We start from the raw sequence: 20,072 nt of genomic DNA, 5'->3' as shown, positions 1-20,072 counted from the left end.
GATACACTGGTCTCTGGATAAAGAGCTCTCAAATGAACCATTTCCATTTTAACTCTTTGGGAGCATCTTACTGAATGCTAACACCAAAAATTTAAAAAAAATCAGGAACCAGATGCACAAATTGTGTCTTTAAAGCCATCATGTCTAAAAAAAAATATCCCTTTCATTTGTATTCTATCTAGTATTTGAGCCGTGAAGTTTATTTTTTAAGTTTTACTGCAAGCACAAGGAACAAGGAACTTGGACTGTGTCAAATATGACCATTAAGTCAGAAACAAAGGATATGTGAAAATGGCCACGAGAAGGTGGGAGGTAGAAATAGTCAGTAATTTCAGACATTTTTCTAAATAGTGGCTGAAAAGAAATTGAAAATTTTGCGGTTAATTTAGGTACACTGTGCCCCTTTGACTTCTTCTAATGTCTTCAGCCACTTTGTTATCATTTGTCTGTTCAGGACTCAAATCAACAAGGTGAGACTGTTGTGTTGGGCACTAAATACCATTCATCAGGGATAAAATATAGGACTGGAAACAACAGGTAAAGGAATTTATGTATGCTAATATTAGGTTCCCTTCTTCCTGCATTTTATCCATATTACATAAATGATGGCAACATCCAATTGTAGGCTATCAACAAGTGAGTGGTTTATAGCAGCACACAACCCACTAAGAACAAGGATTGGAGTTTTACCATCCTAGGAGCTGATGATTTACATTTTCCAAGGAGTATGAATCTCTATCAGGTACTACATTTTCAGATCTTTAAACTTTAGCAATATGTTTTATAGCTGCTATGAAATGGCATGAAATGATGATTTTAATGGTGTTATTGCTTTATGCAAACAAAATGCATTGTGTTCTGTTCTGGAGAAACTTATTAAATTAATGGTCTGTGATGGGTACACTAAGTTCCCAGCTATCCTGCACTAGCAAGAGGGAGAGACTTATGGGCATTAAGGTCCCCAAAAACTTTTCCTGAGACAGATAAAATTGTCCTATGAACCTTCATAGTTAACCCTTGTAGTATTTCAGAATCAGATGCATAGAAATGTTTCTCAGAGCTCAAAAGTACTCCTGTGCTTCAGATCAGAGGTGCAGGGTTGGAGGAGGAGGTTTCCTTGGCAGAGGCCCTAAGCATGGTTTTACATGGATGAATTACATACACCAGATTTTGAACACTGGATGGGGTTACCTCCTTTTTGCTGGCTTTTACAGTCACTTTTTGGCATGGAAAAAGTTAATTCAATTTCATATAGTATTATTACAGATATTCAAAAAACTTTCACTTAACAACAATTAAGTCTTTCTTTACAGTCTCCCTGCTGAGTAACAATGTGGGAGTGGATGCTCAATAACATCTCAGAATCCTTTAATCCAGAGAAAAATATTTCCCTCAGCTCCTTCTTGGAAGTGTTGAATATCCAGCAGAGGATATATTTATTCAGACAATGAATTACAGTTCCATGCTGACAGGGTAGAAAAAGGACCTTTCTCCTACATAGAAAGAGGGGGTCACACTGCATGTTGCCTCCTGTTCGGGCCAATTTTTTGTGTTTGTAGAGGTGAATGTACTCATACAGATGACAAAAAATTCAAACTGTTAAGAGCTGGAGCCATCCCCTTGATCAGACATGAAATGAAGAAATGGACATTTCTAATTACTCTTAATACAAAAGCCATTCACATCTTCCTTTCAAACATATGTACCAGTTGATGACATGCTGCTCCTTTTATTATTTTCTCTCAGCTGTCTGTCTTGTGGGAACTTCAATTATCAGGTTGACTGATTCTTCAGTAATTATTAGTTTGAAGTTCTTTATACATCTCAGCAGACACCATGACTCAGAAAACAACCCACTCTTCTGAATGGATTGTTTAGATAAAGCAGTTCCATCAATCACTCAATGAGCCTTTGAAATATATCCTGGTTTTCCTAACCATTTTTCTCATTTGGACTTCTGAGCATGGTGAGAAGGGAGGATGGATGAGCAGCTGAGAGGCAGCACAGAAGCCAGACAGGTGGGGTTGCATTCATTCCCCCATTCCTTCAGTGGTGGAATTACTCTGCTTGACTTAGACACAGGACTTCACAACCGAAAAAAGGCATTAGAAGATGTGTATGTGTCTTGCACAGATGGGGAAACAGACACAGAAAGGACTGGATATAATCAGATGTGCCTTTTAAATTGAATTAAACAAGTCATTAATTGAATTAAACAATAGATTCTTGCTGCCAAAAATCAGGACCCAGATTTTCATGGATCTGAGGGATGCAGCTTTCACTGAGGGCTAGGAAATCCCCAAGAACAGTGAAACTTCTGCAAGGCTGGCCTTGTTAATCCAGCTGTACTACCAAAAGGTGCAGAAAAGGGCATACAAAAATATTTGGTGTAGTTCCATTAGTCACCTACAAGGCACACTGGAAGTGTCATTCCATCTCCAGTTTCTGCCCAGTTACTGAAGAATTTTTTTCACCATTAATTGACTGTGAACAATTTTGCCTTATTTTCGTTCTGTGTAATGATACATCTTTGTGAGATAGTTATTCTGTTGGAACAGTTCAAATTGGGTTAGTATATAAGTCAGAATCAAAAAAAATCAGAGTGAATCACATTTGCCACAGTCTCCAAAGTATACTAAAGGACTATAGGTCTGCTGAAACAGTGACTTGATTGCATGGCTGAGTCCTTCACCTGCCTATGCCATAGCCACCCACCTGTAAAATGGCAGTGAGAACAGTTGTTTCCTTAGTAAGAGCTTGTCAAAACAAATTCGTAAGAACTTTGAGAAGTACTCGATGCTTTGAAGGAGTTATTACAGAATATAGAACATTTGCTAAGCCTAGAACTGGTCTGTTTCTGGAAAAAAGCTGGAAAAACGAAATAGATTTACTGACTCCCAGAGACTGAAGTGAACTGGCATGACCTGTGGACCTAACAGCTCTGTCCTCATGAAATTAAAGCTGATGCTCTCCTTCCTTCCTGACTGCAATAACATTTGTGATTAGTTCTGACAAAAGTACAAAACTGAAATAATTTTTGCAAAGCAGTTACTCTTCTGAATATTGCATCTTATCAGCAATCTTCAACAGGTTTTTTTTAACTGATTGCTTACTAAGAAGCAGATTGGAATCTTGCAAGTCTGCCTTGTGGTCTGTTTCTCATTTGCTTTTATTTACCATTTTATTACCCCGAGCTAGGTACTTAAATTATAATTCTGAAGCTTATGAGATTGTTTTCTTTGATTTTTTTTTTTAATCTAGTTGTTCACATGTTGTTTTAACTTCCTAACATTTCTCTAGGAACACTATCAACATAATGTAAAATTATGTGTAGAAATCAACTGAATAATACTAGCTTGCTACTTGCATATGATTTTCATGTTAATCTTAGAAATTCACGTTGCCAGAAACATTCCCAGGTGAGGTAGAAGTGAATGCCTGCATTCATCGTTGTTCAGGCCAAAAAAAAAAAAAAAATCAGCCACTTATATAATCCTTGCAAGACTTTAAATAAATATTTTAACTTTTTTCCTTGCTTTCTGTTGCTTGAGCCTGTACATTTTGCTCTGGATGTGTTTTCAATTTGTCACAGTGTCATGGAGGAGAGACTTTTAAAAACAGAAAGAAGGGTGAACTTGTTATAAATATACAAGAAAAAATTTCCTAAACAACACCACCCAGAAAACAGGATCAACACCATAAATATCAGCAGATTCTTGACATCTCAAACCATGAGATTTGCCCTCTCCAAACAAAAGATTGATACTCAAAGAGAAATCAGTGTTTATCAACTAACATGTTGCTGCAGCCCTCTAAAAACCCAGAGAAGCAGAACTCACAAGGCAGGGAAAATGTCTAGTTTTTGTCTTCCACTGTCACTGTGGCATTAGGAACCAGTCAGCTGAAGAAAACACTGATTCCTACACATATTCAGAGTTTTAAAACTCACACAATTTTTTTGTATGCTCCAAGAACATGAGGGGTAAAACAACTGTGAACAGTAGCAATTTCTTTGCATCAAAAAGGATTAAATTTCAGAATTTCCACATTCCTTTTTTTTCTTTCTCCTTTTCTGATGTATCAAAGCAAGGCAGCTTTTATGTGTTTCATTGCTTTGAAAGAGGGGAACTTCAGAGGTTGAATCTAATCCTCAGTCAATTGCAAAACAGTGAATATTCATATATGATCCTTAAGATTCCTGCTTTTGGATCAGGAGGAGAGAAAGACAGGTCCTGAAAACAGGTCCCTGCAGGTACAAAATCTGAAGCCTTTGTGGCAGTCTTGAAAGCCAAACCCATTTTCCAACCAAAGGCCATTTTCCACATGGTCACCATGACCATTTTTATATGTTTAGGTCATTTTCTATCTTTAGATGCACTAAATGCATTTCATGCATTTATGCCATTTGCATATTAATGTGGGGAGATAATCTTTCTCTTGGCCTCCCCTTCCCAAGAAAGTGAATCCACTGAAGACAAGGTGCTTTGTCCATGACTACACAGCGATGAGCTTTCAAAGGCATTGCAATTCACATCTGAGAGTCCTTCAGAAAAAAAATCTCCTGCTTCAGTCTGTGTCCCCAGGTGCTGCTGGACAGGACATGGGCTTCTTGCAGCTGAAATAAAATCTGAGTTATGCTCCAGGAGCACACCAAGCACTTCCACTGCTGATGGGTGTTAAGTTTTCAGAGCCGGAGGAGAGCCAGTCCAAATTACCCATCCTGAAATAATTATAATATGTTTAAATGGTGTTTTGATCTCTTAGACAGAAGCTTCATTCAGATAACTCTATCTAATACCTACTGATAGCCTATTACTGTGTGAATTTATCTATTCCCTTTTGGAGCCTGTTTGTACTTTTGACCTCCTTAAAGAAGCCCAACTGTGAAGCTGCACTTCCTGTTATGTCCAGCATGTCCTCTGCTTTGTTATAAACCTATTACATGGTATTTTATTGGGTTCTACCTGTGGCATGGATTGTGAAAAGTAATGAATACTCTTTCCTATCCTCTTTTGTAACATTGCCTCTCTTGTTTACATTTCAGGCTGAAGTTCCTTTTTAAAGCCTTTCCTCATTAACTAGTGAGAACATCTTTACTGCCTTTCTGAGTTCTGTTTCAAGTTGCATTGTATCCTTTTGGAGACTGTGAGACCTGACCCACATACACTATCCCACAGATTGATGTATTAGAGATAAACATGTTTAATCAGTCTATACTTCTGGAGAAAACCTCACTTGGTATTTATTTGCTGCACTGGTAACTCCAGCAGCATCATGGCACTTTGAAATTGGATTGCAAGAGAATATTGGGAAAAAAGATCTCAAAGTCTGAAATGAGAAAGAGACAGGGTTTTCAAGAGGGGATGAGGCAGGGTGCCAGATCATCACATCCAGGCTCCCTGGCTAGACTGAATTACCTTTCAAAGCCCCTTCCAAACTGGGTTTTTCTAGAGTTCTGTGTTCCTGTAGGGATAGGCACGATTTCGGAAGAATTTATGACAAAAAGCTAGAAATTGATTTTGCTTAGGAAGACTGTAAAATGCTTCCTCAAACGGGTTAGATGTTCGGTTTTTTTTCCTTCCTTCTGCATTTCAGAGAAGCTGTGAGCAAGCTGTCTCCCCGGTATGCAGAGACATTACATGTTTGCACACATGTACAAGGCCTCCTTGGGGCCTGGTGCATGCACCGCAGTCAAGAAATGGTCCTTGTATTTGAAATAAACCTTTTTTTAACCCTTCCACTCCCTTGGCATTCTTGGGAAGAATACTTGTGGATGTTTTCCCTTACAGTTCCCCAGCCGGGGCTTGATGTGTGACTACAGCAAGACCAGGAGCTGGTGTGTCCCCTCTTGTGTTGGTCATCAGATCACAGGAGAGTTCAAAGCTCCAAAATCGGGCCACTCAAGGCCAACCAAAGCTCCTTGTACTGAGACAAGTGATACTTACAAATGCTTTCCCAAAGGGCTCTGTGGGAGGACAGAAGGAGTAGATGGTAGCAGTATTGAGATGCATTTTCTCTTCAAGGCTGGCTGACATTTTTCTGTTGTTTTTCTATGTGGAGACTGAGTTTTTTGAGAAAACTCATTAAACTTGCTTTCTCAAGCTGTGTGCAGGGACATTATCTCAGCACTAACTCAACATCTCAACATGGAAACTGCCTCTTCCTTTATTTCCACACTGCACCCCAGGAGAAGCCTCCTCTCCTTGCTACATCAAGCCAAGACCAACGTCAAGACGCTGCAGTCACGCGTAAGTGACCAAAATCTGTCATGTCACAGCGCAGTCCCAAATGCCCTCAGGCTTCTCTCAACTCTCCAGATGCTTTCTTGTGTAAGCAGCAGAATAATCAAGCACCAGCTGAGAATCCCAAACCTTCATGAAGCTTCAAACATGGAAATACAGCTGGTTGGGGTAGGATATGACAAACTGGTAAGGATCATAAGTGGGCAGCAAACCTGCAGAGACACAGAAATCTGATCACCTCCAATACAGTGAAGTGGAACTGAAGCCTCCCTTCTGCAGCTCAGCTCTTTATTATTTTAGACACATTAAAATGCAATTAAGCGATCTATTTTTGTGTAACTGTCTAATGGAGGATAGAGCTGAGTCTGTCTTTCAGGCTGACTGGTAAGAGAAGCAGTGATGCACCAGTATGTTTTTGCAATAATTGATGTCAGGTGATCCAGCAGCATCAAATCTATTATTATGTCCAGCTACACACTTTGGTTTGTCTTCTTGCTCTTCCTACCTTGAAAGGAGTTTTGTATTATGTGGTGTTGTGTTCTTCTTCTGAAAGAAATTATTTGAAAGGACTGCTATGGTGCAAGAAAAACAACCTACTTTCATATTCTGCCACCGGGATTTAATAAGGAATGACAGTGAATGTGCTTTCCTCACCAGTCCAGGTAGCTGGTAGGATTATAGACTTCTACTACAGCTTAGAGAAATAAAAGTCCCTATAGGATAACAAGAGAAGCAGAAAAGTGGATTGAGAGAGACGGCTCTGAGAGTTACCACACAGCTCAATCTGTTTCTTATGAGGACCTGCATAATTATTCACTGGTCTCCACGTGCCCTGTGGGTGGCGGGAGAGGCAATCCTGGGTTGGCTCAGCTCTGTCCCCCTTGCCTTCCAGCCTGAGTAGCCAAAAGGTCAGAGACAGCCACTGAGCTGAGTAGCTAAAAGGAAGGAGTTCCTGAGCCTCTGAATTAAAATCTATCTCAATACATCATCCATGTGCTTACTTGTTAGTGTCTGGCTGCCATGAAGCCCCCGAGGTCTCCAGCTGGCACCTTTGTGCATGGCAATGCCTCAAGAGAAATCTTGTTCTGTTTGTAGCTGAGCTCTGTATATTACTATTATCAATTTTATTCTTACATATTATTATAATCTGTTAGAATGACATGAGCTCCACCCCCCCATCTAATTAAATTAGATTATTTAAATGAGGGTGTGCAACTTATTATCATCAATAAAGACTTTAAATTACAACTTCAGCATTAATGTAATATCTGTGCTTCTAAGAAAAATGTAAAATAAGAGATGCTACCAGCTCACTTGTTTTCCCCTGCAGCACAAACCAGCAGCTGTCTCAGAAGCTGCACAGGTGGGAGTAATGGGAACAATTGCAGTCACAGGGCAAAGACAACCTCGTTCCCATGTGGGAAGACCTGGGTTTGATGATTGTGCTGATGCTTTCAGGGATCTCTCATGATTTCAACTCTCCTTTGTTTCATTTTTCACCACTTAAAAGTAAGAGTTTGGGGGCTGCATATATCCTACCTTTATGTTTTTCCTAGTCTAAACAAGTCAAGACCAGACCCTGACTGTATGAAAAAATCTGGAGACAGATTTATTTTAAAAGTAAACCCCCCTCCAATAATTCAGTGATGATAGTTTCTTACAGAAAGACTTGCACATTATTCTTATTGTGTTTTAAAATTTAGAGCAATCCCAAGACACTCCCTCCTCTACTAGTGTTGTATTCCCAATATCCTCATTAGTGAGCTTTGGAAGAAATAAAACAAAAAGCCCTTCAGGAAATATAAGGGGAGAAGATGGGAGAGTACAGAAGCTCCAGCCAAAAAGCTAAGAAAAGCAACAATTTAGCTCAGACTAAAAATATCTCTATTTCTGGTGACGGGATCCAGACACGGAACAAACGCTGGTTTGTGTCACTCAGCTCTGACCTAAGCACATGCAGTGAAGAGTGTAAGCAAAGAAATGGCAATTAAACAGTTACAAAACAGATTCATGGGATCAGAAATGAGTGGCATTTCAGTTCCCACGGCAAAGAAACCCAGCTAGCAGGGCTCACTCGTAACAAAACAGGCCAGTGCTTTTTATATCCAAAAGCTTTAATAGCTTGGGAATGTCAAACATGCCTCTGCCCAAATTTAATCTCTGCTTTCCAAACTCCTTTCAGCTCTCTGTGTCTCCTCTGAGCTCCTGAACTTACTGCAGGTTTCCTGCTTTGTGCTCCCCAACCCCGGCCAGATCAAAGGAATGCTGGGGAGGAAGGTTTGAGAGGGAAGAAAAACAAGGGGAAATTTGTTTTCCTAGAAATATGTTTGCTGACTTGCAGTTTCCTTATGCTGATGTTGTTATTCGCAGCACAACCACAGGCCTGATAAATACGGGTCAGAAGCAACTATGGTGGGGAATAATTGCAGGGTGCTCAACCCATCGGAAAAGAGGAGGGCAGGAAAGGAATATAGCCTTGCTAAAGTCACCCTTGGAAAGGTGTGATGATTTGGGTACACTCGTGGGGACCCCCTGCCTGAGCGGTGTACCCTGGCAAGACCAGACAACCATTTTAATAGAGCTTTTCTTTAGGGACTGTGCCATGATACTGAGACAGAAAAATCGGAGGACTACAGCAAAGGGTAAAGAGAACCAGTGGCATGGGAGACCTTCACTTGCTCGCTCTTCCCTACTGTCCTAAGGAAGAAGCATGAGTTTTTGCTGTGAACTTCTATGCTCTGTCTCTGAACATGTAAGGCTGTGAATAAACAGGGACGAAAAGATTGCCCTACCAATGCACTTCTGGGAAATAGAGAGAACTTCTTGTGACTTTTCTTAGTCCTTCAAGAAAAACTTCTGGGGCTGGAAGATGATCAAAGGAGCAAGGGAACACTTGCTCAAAAGTTGTTACAAGTCACGTTGGGAGGTGACCTCTGGTACCCTAATCCAGTAACTGGACTCAGCTAAATTATATGGTGACAACTGCAGCTGTGGGACACAAACTCCTTTGCATGGACATATTCTGGAGAACTCGCTGCCTGCAAACATTAGGGACCAAAATATGGACAAAAGAGATACCTAAGTACTGCTTTGGGGATACTTAAACACCATATTCATGATCCTTTTGGTGTCTCGTTTGTTGCTTGTGAGCTTTTGGGGGTTTGCAGCATCATGGGGTAAAGGCAGGCCCTTGTACTTATGGAAGAAAGACCTAGAAAGGGGAATAGGGAGCAAGCAGGGTGCTCAGTGTAGTCCAGTATGTCACAGACTAAGGATGATGACTACATCTGTCATCAGGGAGACAGGGCTGCCAGATATGTCCAGGAGTCCAGTTCAATCATATTGCTGTTCAAGTCATACTAAATTGTCAGTCTGTAAGCAGAATGATGCAGAGAAAAAGCGTGGGATAGCCAATAAAAGCAATTCTGCACTAACACAGAATTAATCTGGTACATTGTTTCTTGCTTGTTGAACAAGTTACCTCTTAATTAAGTGCCATAAAAGCTTGATATATACTACTTTTAGAGCACCTTAAGTGCACAAGGAATTGCTTCTCTGAACTTGGCCGTGCCCATCTAACACACAAGACATAAACATCATTTTTTGGTTTGCTCAAGGGGTAAAGAAAACCAGAATTACCAGAACAGAAGCCCCAGGCAGTACAGTCCTGCTGTCCAGTGTCCTCACACAGTGTCCTCCAGCAGAAAGCTGGTGAGTCAAACCAAGCAGGTAACCAAGGAGCTCGCACTATCTTCATTGCCACAGTGAGACTGACTGATTTCTCTCTTCTCTACCTCTCTGAAACTTACTGTTACTTACTAAATTCCAGGCTCCTTATCTTTGTCAAGACTGATGAAAAAGATGGGCTTGAGAAGTATTGGGAGGCAATGACTCCCTGACAGACAGATAGAAATGCAGTTCCATAAACCTTGTCCTATTAGAAAAAGGCTTTAATAATCCTGTCTACTACCTTCTTTGTTATTGCCAAAATCTCTTCAAAACGAGATAAAAAATTAATATAAAACAAAAGTGTCTGCTGCTTAGAAGTTTTGTTGGGTGTTTCCCCCGTATTTCAAGCGACCAAAAGTCTGTCCAGATTAAAAGAAAACGTACTTGTCAGCAGGCTTAGGCTGTACCCCAAAAGCAGACAAAGTGTGGTTCTCTCTGGTGATAAACACTGTGACTAACACTGGAAAGTGCATCCACTTATCCATCCAGATTGTAAAATATAGCTGCTCTAAACAGTAGCAGCCAACCCTGCATTTTGATAATGGTAATTAATTTGTTCATACAAGAACAAAACCAAAACTCTTTTTAGGTCTTTTGATCTAAATCATCTTTCCACTTACAGACATCTAAGTGGTTACTTATGGAGTTAATTGTGTGCCAGAATGGTCATGAATGATATACTTCTACATACCTTCAGTGTACCTGAACAATATCCCTGGTCATAGGAGTAAGAGTGCTAGAAAGCACCTTCTTCCTTCTTCCTGATTTTCCCTTTGTATCACAAGGACTTCATTTAATTGTTCAGCCCTTTAAAATACATGAACAGCTATGTCAATCCCTTCTGAAGTGAATGACCCAACAAACAAGCAAGTCAGCATCCTGTTAAACCTTTAGTATTTTCCCAATTCCTTTGTTTAACATCTCCCCAGTCACTACTGAAAACATAATAGTCCCTGTAGGGTCTCCAAAAGGAAAGTAATGGTCAGAGTCAAGGAAACATGGAAATTTTTCCCATGCCATCTCCATTTTGTGAAAAGGTGAATTGTCATGAAGATCAGCACTCAGCAAGTTGACCTCTCTTTTCATTGTTTCTAAATGGCATACATGTAGTCTGGCCATTTTTTCCCTACAGAGCATTTGCTGGTACAGCACTTAGGAAAATGAAAATTTAATAGTCGCTGTGTGGCTATTTTGAACACCTGGTTCCATCCCATGACATCCTCTCTGCCAAACCATTCCCATTTCAAGCCGTGTAGCTGTTTGAAACACTTGTATGGCATATACCTGCGTCCTGGACCACTCTGACAACTGCTTTCTCAGACAAAGTGGATCAGCCCTTACTTCTGTGGAAAGAAGGCAAGAATAATGCTGGAAAACAGCACTAGGAAGAAAGGACAAAAAAGGCATCACTGATTATGCTTGTGCTCAGCACTGAGGCATTTCCACTTCCCCAGCTCACCCCAGGCCAACAGGCTTAAAGTTATGTCAGCCCCTAAAACTGCAAATCTGAAGGATGTTAAAGCTGCCATCCAGATTTTCAGGCCCAGATCACCCTGCCTGCCTTTCAAAAGATTGTAATGGGTAGGGGATGCTTTGCTGCCTATCAAGCTAGAAAGGTTTGGAGGAGAGAGGTATGTTCAGCCCAGGAGCCTTTGTTCTCTGTGATGGCCTGTGATGCATCTGACTGCCTGTAAATGAAAACATCAAAACTCCTCTTTCTTCAGGCTAAAACTGAGGGTAGTTTTACAGAATGTATACATACAAGTAGGTAGGAATGTAGGCCAATAGTATTAATAATTACTGTCTAATGGTCTTTGACACAGGATCAGGAGGGAAGAGGTAAAGGCTCAGTGTAGTCCATTAATCCACCCAAGCAGAGCACCCACAGCTGCAATATTGAATTAGCTCTTTCTGTGACATTGATAAACTACAGAAGAAAAATTTCAGGCCAGAAAAATTACTGCTAGGATTTAGCACTGCCAGATCATCCAAGAAATTGCTTAATTTTCAACTTGATAAGCAAATTGTGTATTGGCCCTCATTTAGCACTTTTCACCCTTTCGGCTTCAAAATATTTTGCGAAGTCAGCAGCTTCTGAGATACCTTTAGTTCAGGGAACACTTCACTCATGACTGAAATTACGTGGTGTGTTGTACAGAGATGTAAAAACAAGATCCATAACTATTCTCTCTCTACTCCTACCCAGAAGAACAAAGGGATACTACACAGGTGGGATGGAGCCATTCAAGCATGACGCCAACCACAACGCATTCCCATGATGAGCACACCATAATTTTTAATGCTGTTTTTTGTCAGGCCTTTTATTTAGGTAGATTATACAGCAAGAAAGGGACTACCAGGTCAGCTTCACCCCATGTAGTGCTCACAGCCCACTCCCCCATCTCTGAGAAAAGCCATCTCTGCAGGATTCAAAAGCTGAAGAACTGTTCCCCAGGGTTGTCATGCAATAATTTGCCCTGAAAAATCGTTTCATTCAACCCCATTTCAAATGTTGATTAACCTGTAACCCAAAATTATGAACTAGAAATCTGTTGCACAAGTGTATTCACTCTGCCTATTCTGTTTGCAGGTACTGCTATTATCAAGACAATTGCCTAATCTTTTTGTAGCTCCTGTTCAGTTGTTCAAAATAACCAAGCCCTGTGCCTTGGATATCCTGTCTATTCCTCTGCAGAAAGCTTCACTGCAGAGTCAAGGATAATTTGGATTTCTACATACTCCCTCATCAATATTGCTTTCTTACAAGGGAAACAAGAAGTCGATTCTATAGAAATTTTGATTAGCATTTCTTTTCACAGGATCAAGGATTTCAGTCTTCAGGCTGTGTACTTTATATCTATTCCTACATGTTCAAGTGTCCCTTGAGTCTGGTTGCTTTAGCATCTGTATTTCATGTAGACTTCGAGCATTCCAGAATGTGCTGGGCTTCCTACAGTTGTGGAATAATTTGCTGTTCATTTCATATCAACTATCTGCTCAGACCTTACATTTCTCCGATGTGCAGCCTGGTTGAAATCAAAATTGACAGAATCATTATCAGTGGGAAAACCAGAGACATCAATAAAAGAGTTAAAAATGCAGGGATTTTGAAGGCAGCACAGAGTTGCTCTGCTTTCCTGCCAACTACCTTAAGTTCCCACAGCATTTGAGTTATATTCCTCAAAAACATATCTACAGAAACATCCAAGAACATTTTGTTCCTTCCTGACTTTTTTGGCAGTGCAAGGAAAAGTGACCAACTGGCTTTAAAATAATAGCTCTATATATCTTTTCTGAGGTGTATGCCTGATTTAAGCAGAAACTAAATAGTCTGAGTATTGACTGAAAGGTAATTAAATTGCATCTGCTCTAGAAATAATGCTAAACCACAGCTCACAGCTGGAGGATGCCTGAAGCCCCCCTGTCCTCCATCACTCTCAGGACAGGCTCCTGCTCTCCTTTGAGCTGGGGGTGGCTGCTGACTATGGAGAGTTATTCCTGGGGTGCTCCTCTGAGCTTCTTGTGCACCTCTGGCAAACACCTCTCTCAAGTTATGGGGAGAACCAAATGCATCAGGACTTTACTACAGAGCTGGTGGATTCCCAAGCCAGGACATAAGCATGTGCCAAGAGAAGCGTTTTAAAAAATGAATATTCCTCTGCTGTAATTCTAAAGTCAGATGTTACTTGGCAGGCAGTGCACTGGGACTGTCTCTAGTGCTGGTATCTCACCTTTGTGTCTCTTCAGCTGTTCCCTGTAACATTGGCTACTGGGATTTTTCTTTACAGGTAACAGGATCAGGCAGCCTTTACAAACTGGGATGCTGTGGTTGCGTTTGTTTGTTCCCATATGAAAAATACAGACATTTCAGAGCTGAAATAATAGTTTCTATCCCCTGCCTCCTAAAAGGAGAAGGTTTTACCTGCCCACATCTCTGTCACCCGTCATCACGAAGCTATGCCACTGAGTTGGGTGGGAAGAGAAACTGTTGAACAGAGGCCTTTTCTCACAAACAATATATTTCTGGAGATGCCACCTCACACAGATATTAAAGATTCCTAATAAACGTGAACGCTTCAGTGTGGGTTTAAACAGGTCACTTCATGAGTTCACTGACACTGTTCATCAGTCAGTGCTATGGCCAGGGCTGCATGCCTAACTGCCATGGGCTGCATGTGGTGTTGGCAACGCTCGTATGCACAGTTCTTGTCCCAGCAATGTAACAAAGCAAAATATGCAGAAATGACACCCAGTGCAAAGGCAGCAAAAATCATTTTAGTGAGTATGCTTTTTGTTATCTGCAAGGAAGGCTCACATCTTACCAAGAAATGGGCAATAAAGTGTGTGCTTCAAAGTAGCTGCCTTGAAGCTCAAAGTCTGCCTTTATGCCAACACATAAAATAGGCACGTCCTGAGCACTGGGGAGAGCATATGTGTTTGGTCAAGTAGCAAAAGAAGAAAAATGTTCCTATCTGAACAAAAAGCAGAAAATAAAATAGTAGGCATCGGCCTCCAGGTTTTCCAAGCTGTCTACTTCTGCTGTTGAATCAGGAGGCAGAGGGGACTCATTCCTTATCTTTCAGCTGTGTAACAGCGGAGGAAGAGGGTAGCAAGAACAGACCAAGCCAGAACAATATATCAAACTTGGCTACAAAAATCCCTTGGCTAGCTAGAAACCTCAAGGACATTTATGTGTAGAAAAGCCACAGTTTTCAAATAGCAAATTTGGAACGAAACTATATCCTTGCCTGAGTGGATAAAAAGCCTATGGTGTATATGAGGACAATATCTAATAATTCTATATACCAAATCCATTAATAGAAAATGTTAGTAGTTATTTCTAATTTAGATGGAAATATCATGTTTGATGGGCTGTCAGTGGTTTAACTTGTGATTAATCCAGCAAGTATTGAGCTGTAATTATTTGGGTCTGAGTAAACTCCAGAAAGATTCTATGTGATTAAAGACACTTTAAGACTCTTTTCCAACAGAATTTCATGCTCCTTCTTAGTTTACCAACAAAAGCATCATTCTGTGACCTCATCAATTTTTTCAGTTGTTGAAGTTCAGTACCATTGGGATGGATGTTTATACCAACTTGAGAAATACTAGAGTCTTGCTTACAGTGAGACTATTAATGCAAACTTTCCTTAAAACTGATTCATGACAGTTTTGCTCTTTACAACATACTTAGGTGTCACATCCCATTCAGAAATCTGAAATATCTCCTGATTTCATCCATTTCCATGTAAGAATTCAGTACTACTTTTATTACTCCTCCACTCAAGTTGTTCTATAGCAATTCATATTTATTTAAAATCCCTATTGACTTGCTTTAGATTCAATAAATAATTATTTCCTAATTTTTGCTACTTCTCATCATTTTATCATAAAACTCTTAATATTTGCTTAAAAACTAAAGTTCTGAAATTACATTATGATGTGAACACTTCCGGTTAAAAAGACAAAAACAAAACAAAAAAACACTTCTACCCAATTAAAAAAAAGAGAGTAAAATATTAAAAACATTCATATGATATGTTTTAGAACTTGATTCACNAAAAAGAGCAAGAGAGAGAGAAAATCAATAAGATTCCTGAATAATTCTTCTTTGAAATGATCAATCAATGAGCCCAAGAAAATATTTACGGGGGTCAAAATAAGAACTGCCAGCTACAGTGGTAAATAAAGTCTAAGTCAGTTTTGATCTGTTTCCCTATACCCTAAATACACTCAGGTTGTAAATAGAACAAGGGAGGGAAGAAAGGTCTAAGGTACTCTCTGTATCTAAGAACTCATGCCCATACCCTGGCACAAACAAAAGGTCACATTACCCAATGTCCTTACATGTGCTACTGCTTGTGTCCTACTGCTGCTAAGAGCCTGAATGTGTGCTATTAATAACCACACAATCTAACCTTTCCCCAGGGAGACACAGAGGAAAAGTGCTTAGTACCATACAACAAGGCATAGCATACTCAATTTAAAAAAAATGGGCCTAGCCAGCCAGGCTCCAGCATCAGCACTCCAGTGGGTATCAAAAGCAGTGGGCACCATCAAACCAAAGAGCTCATCTGCAGTAAATTGGTGAAATGCTGCCAATAGAGAGCTTTCAGCATCCTTTTTTCTGATGGAGCGCTTCCCACTTGATTCCCTTTCGCATGGGCAGCCCATCGTCCTGGGACATGGCTGCAGTGGAAATTCCCAGGGTGAGTGGTCTCCTGGGATACTGAAGAATATGTGTGATTCCTCGTGTCTTCAGGTTGGGGAAGCTGTGCTGCTACAGCAGCGTGCCCAGCTCACCCCACCAGCCTCCAGGCACAGAAATGACTGGTATTTCTTCTCCACAAATCAGCTACAGTGTTTTGCTGTTGGAGGGCATTTGTCTTCGTGTTGGGCAGCTCTACAGTGAGTGCAGCCATCATGAGACATGCAGAACCACGTGGTGTGCCTGGATGGACTGCATCATGATTTTGGGCAGAGATAACAGACCAGGTGCATGAATGGGGTTTCTCTTTCCATTGCAGAGTGAAATATGAAATATCTCCCAGCCCTGCCTCCCTGCCTCTCCTCCATCTCAGGCTCTCAGTGCACATTACCATGGCAGTGCAGCACTCACAGGTGAGAACAAACACAGTGTGTGAAACTAAAGCCTAAGGAAACTTGTTATTCCATCTCTGATAATAGCCAACAGCAGATGCTTTAGGAAGAAGGTGGTGAGGCAACCAAATGTAACACTGTCCTGGAGAGCTCCAGAAAATTGCTGCTCAGGGACTTTAGGAGCTGAAAGAAAGGTTTGGGAGCTTAATAGGCTGTGATTCATATTTCTTCATCTTCAAGGAAACGCTTGTCCACTCACAAAGATAACAGCCTGCAATGAGAGTCCCACGGTTCAGCTGTGTGTTGTAGAAACTAATCTCTTTTGTTTCTTTTGAACCTCTGTAGTGGTCCTCCTTTGTGCTCTGAACACAACTCACCTTCTGTTTCTTATTTACTTCTTTTGCTTGAGCCATGATTTTAGGCTTCTGCCACACAGCCCAGCAGAGGTACAGATTATCAGGTAAGCAACACTGACAGACTCATCAGTAATGCCTATACCCTTGCGGCCACAGGGACACAAAATATTTTTAAAAGCTTTGGGCAGGGATATTTTCCTCCAGGTCAACATACTCATCCTGGCAGTATTGCTGTGTTGACTGTGTTTCCAAAGATCCCTCATACTGTGACTTCCTTGGAAAATGAAGAAATATCTCAAAGATAAGAACTCTCCTATGGCAAGGAGAGAATATGCTATTAAAGGAGTAGATGCTGGGTAATCACAGTGTGAGCCTCTGGCAATTTGAATGCCCAACTTGTATGAACAGGATGGAAACCACTCATTTCTTTATCACTGCACACTGTGTTGTTCATGATGTTTGAGCAGCCAAGAGAGATGTGCCACTGTTGGGGATGTGGGGATGAGCCACCTGCAGATTCCCAGCAGCCAGCTGAGGGACAGACACAAAAACCAGCAGAAGTGCTGGGAGTGCTAGGACAGCCTGCACCACACAGTCTGACACGGCTGCTTATCGCAGGTATGCCAGGATGGGCTGTGTGACTTGAAGAAAACACAGTGAATGAATTTTCTGATGTGCAATGGAGAGTATGATGGATATATCCTGGGGGGATATTAGAAAACAGACAGATGTGTGAGACAACCTGTGGCTGCCCACAACCACCATATTGTAATGATTGTCCCTCAACAACCCATTCTCTCCAAGATCTCCAGCGATTTGGTCCCTTGAGCTATTACAGGAACAGAGCAGCTCTGTGTATGCACATCCACTCTGTGAGCAAACACCAGCTGGGTGAAAAGTTCAGGCGTGTTTTTCCAAAGGAGATGGAAATTGTTCAAGCAGAGATAAGCCACAGCTTTTACAAATGACAAAAAGCTCAGATCCGAGCCAAGTTACGACCCTTCAGCAAACCAGGCATGTACTGGTTTGGCTGTTTTCAGGATCTAACTGCAACATCCAAATAGTGTATTACAAAAACTTGTATTCAAGAACTTTGCAATCCTTTTTTCTACAAACTCTTCTGGTCTGGAAGCCCAGTTACTGGTTATTCACGAATCCTTCACTAATTCCAGCATATTTCTTTTTAGCAGGAAGATATTGTCACCATAGCTACACTGAATGCTTTGCTACTGCTCTCACATAGCTTGCTATCAGGGAAAGCTGATTTATTCATTTGAAATGTGTTTTGTTGGATTATATTCTCACAAAAGCTTGATTTTTTAACCTGACAAAACTGATTACAAAGTACTGACATAAGAAGACATTTTGGCTGCTCTCTCCTCTTTTTACTTCTTCTGTTCTCCATTGTGCTGCCAGGTCATGCTCTCAAAATTAGTGAGTTATTTCAACAGCAAAATTCCTTTTGTCCTTGCCAGTGTACTGTCATTTGCCATCCCAGTGAGGAAAGAAAGAGAACTTTTCGAGGCTCTGAAAAACAGTTGAAAATTAATGGATTCAGTGAACCCTGACCCTGCCTCTGAAGGTAATTTGTCATTCTGTTCATCTGAGTATCAGTGAGGTCCTGGCTCTCTGATGGTTTGCATCACCTCCCTCCAGCCAATTCTGATGGCTTTGCCTGGTCTTCCTGGAAATTGACTGTGTCACTGAAACACTTTTTTTTTTCTGAGCCCATGCTAAGCAGAGCTAGCCACCACCTGCAAAGAGCATGAGGCACTCTGAGGGACTGGAACAGTTCCAGGCACCACAGCTTCTGGGCAGGAGGGTTCAAGTGTGAACAAACATGTGGGTACATGGACTATGGGGTTCTTACTGGAGGAAGACAAGAATGGCTGCTCCAGCAAACAGCAACACTTGGGATTAGTAAAAGGCGTGTTTCACCCAGAAAATGGGTTTAACATCCCTTGGTAGCACTTCAGTGAGCTGTCAGCATGACTCAAGCTCTTATGAGGACACCAGTGAGGCTGGTGCAAGTTAGGGCAGGGCAAACCTGGGAAGGGTGTTATCCAGATTCCTGTGAAGAACACACCTCTGGTACATCAGTACCAAACACCTCATAATACAGAACTGTAGATAGAAGGCATAATCCCAAACCTTTATGCACAAGAGGAAAACAAACAGGAATATCCATCTGCTTAATCCATATTAACAGAATGGCAGGTGTTCAATAAAACACGGGCCAGCAGCTGAGCTGGTGTGAGTCCACGCACATTAGCATCACTGAGATCAGTGTTCCTCACCTATTGACTGTACAGATTATGCTGAGTGTATGTTGAAGAGTTTAGTGAGGACAGGATGGTAAAGAAAGACAAATATCTACATAAAGTCTTCCAAAATAAAAGCCTGTCTTCCAAGGAACCACAAAAAGGAAGAGCTGTAAAATTACACCCTCTAGTTCGGTTTCCTCAGTTTGCAGACAGGATCCATTTTCCCTAGAAAATTTAGGCATCAGGAGAAAATTCATGCTGTCCTAAAAGCAGTGCTTAAGATGTCTGGGGTGATGGTCTTTCAGATATACGTCTGCCTCCTTTAACGATCCCTAAAATTTTAAAAGGCTGAAGGCAGGTGAGATAATTCCCATGCTAAGAGTGAAACTGTGTGCAGAACCTTACTGGATTTAGGCAGAGGATGAACATGGAGCTTGTCAATATTTTACCAGTCTGGTATCTCAGGATGTTGAGCTGTCAGTCTCTGGTCAAGCAGGAGCCCCTCCTTTAGACAGGTTTCCTCTCTAAAAGCTGCATTTTCTGTGGAAAATATCTGGTGCTGGTAAACAGGGACAGAAAAAGCAGAGAAGCAGTTTCAGCATCATTTTTCAACATGCAGCCAGTCCTGGGATGCCACTGACATAAGACTTGCCAAGTCTTAAATCCACAGATCCCAGAGATGTGCTGTAGGTTGCCTGGGGTATTTGACGGACTGGTTTCTGATCCACAGTCCTTCCAGAAGGTCTGTGGGGAACAACAGAGGGCAGGCAGCTCTTTCCACAAACAAAAGCACAAGAACCTGTCTGTCATGTGGATGAACATCGAACAACTGACCCACACACAGCAAGAGGGACATTATGATGCTGTCAGTCAACTCCTAT

This window comes from Empidonax traillii, unplaced genomic scaffold, assembly GCF_003031625.1.
Source record: "Empidonax traillii isolate 1590-97213 ecotype Southwest subspecies unplaced genomic scaffold, ASM303162v1 scaffold796:size359387, whole genome shotgun sequence".
NCBI classification, from domain to species: domain Eukaryota; kingdom Metazoa; phylum Chordata; class Aves; order Passeriformes; family Tyrannidae; genus Empidonax; species Empidonax traillii.
Note: the sequence above shows the minus strand (reverse complement) of the source record.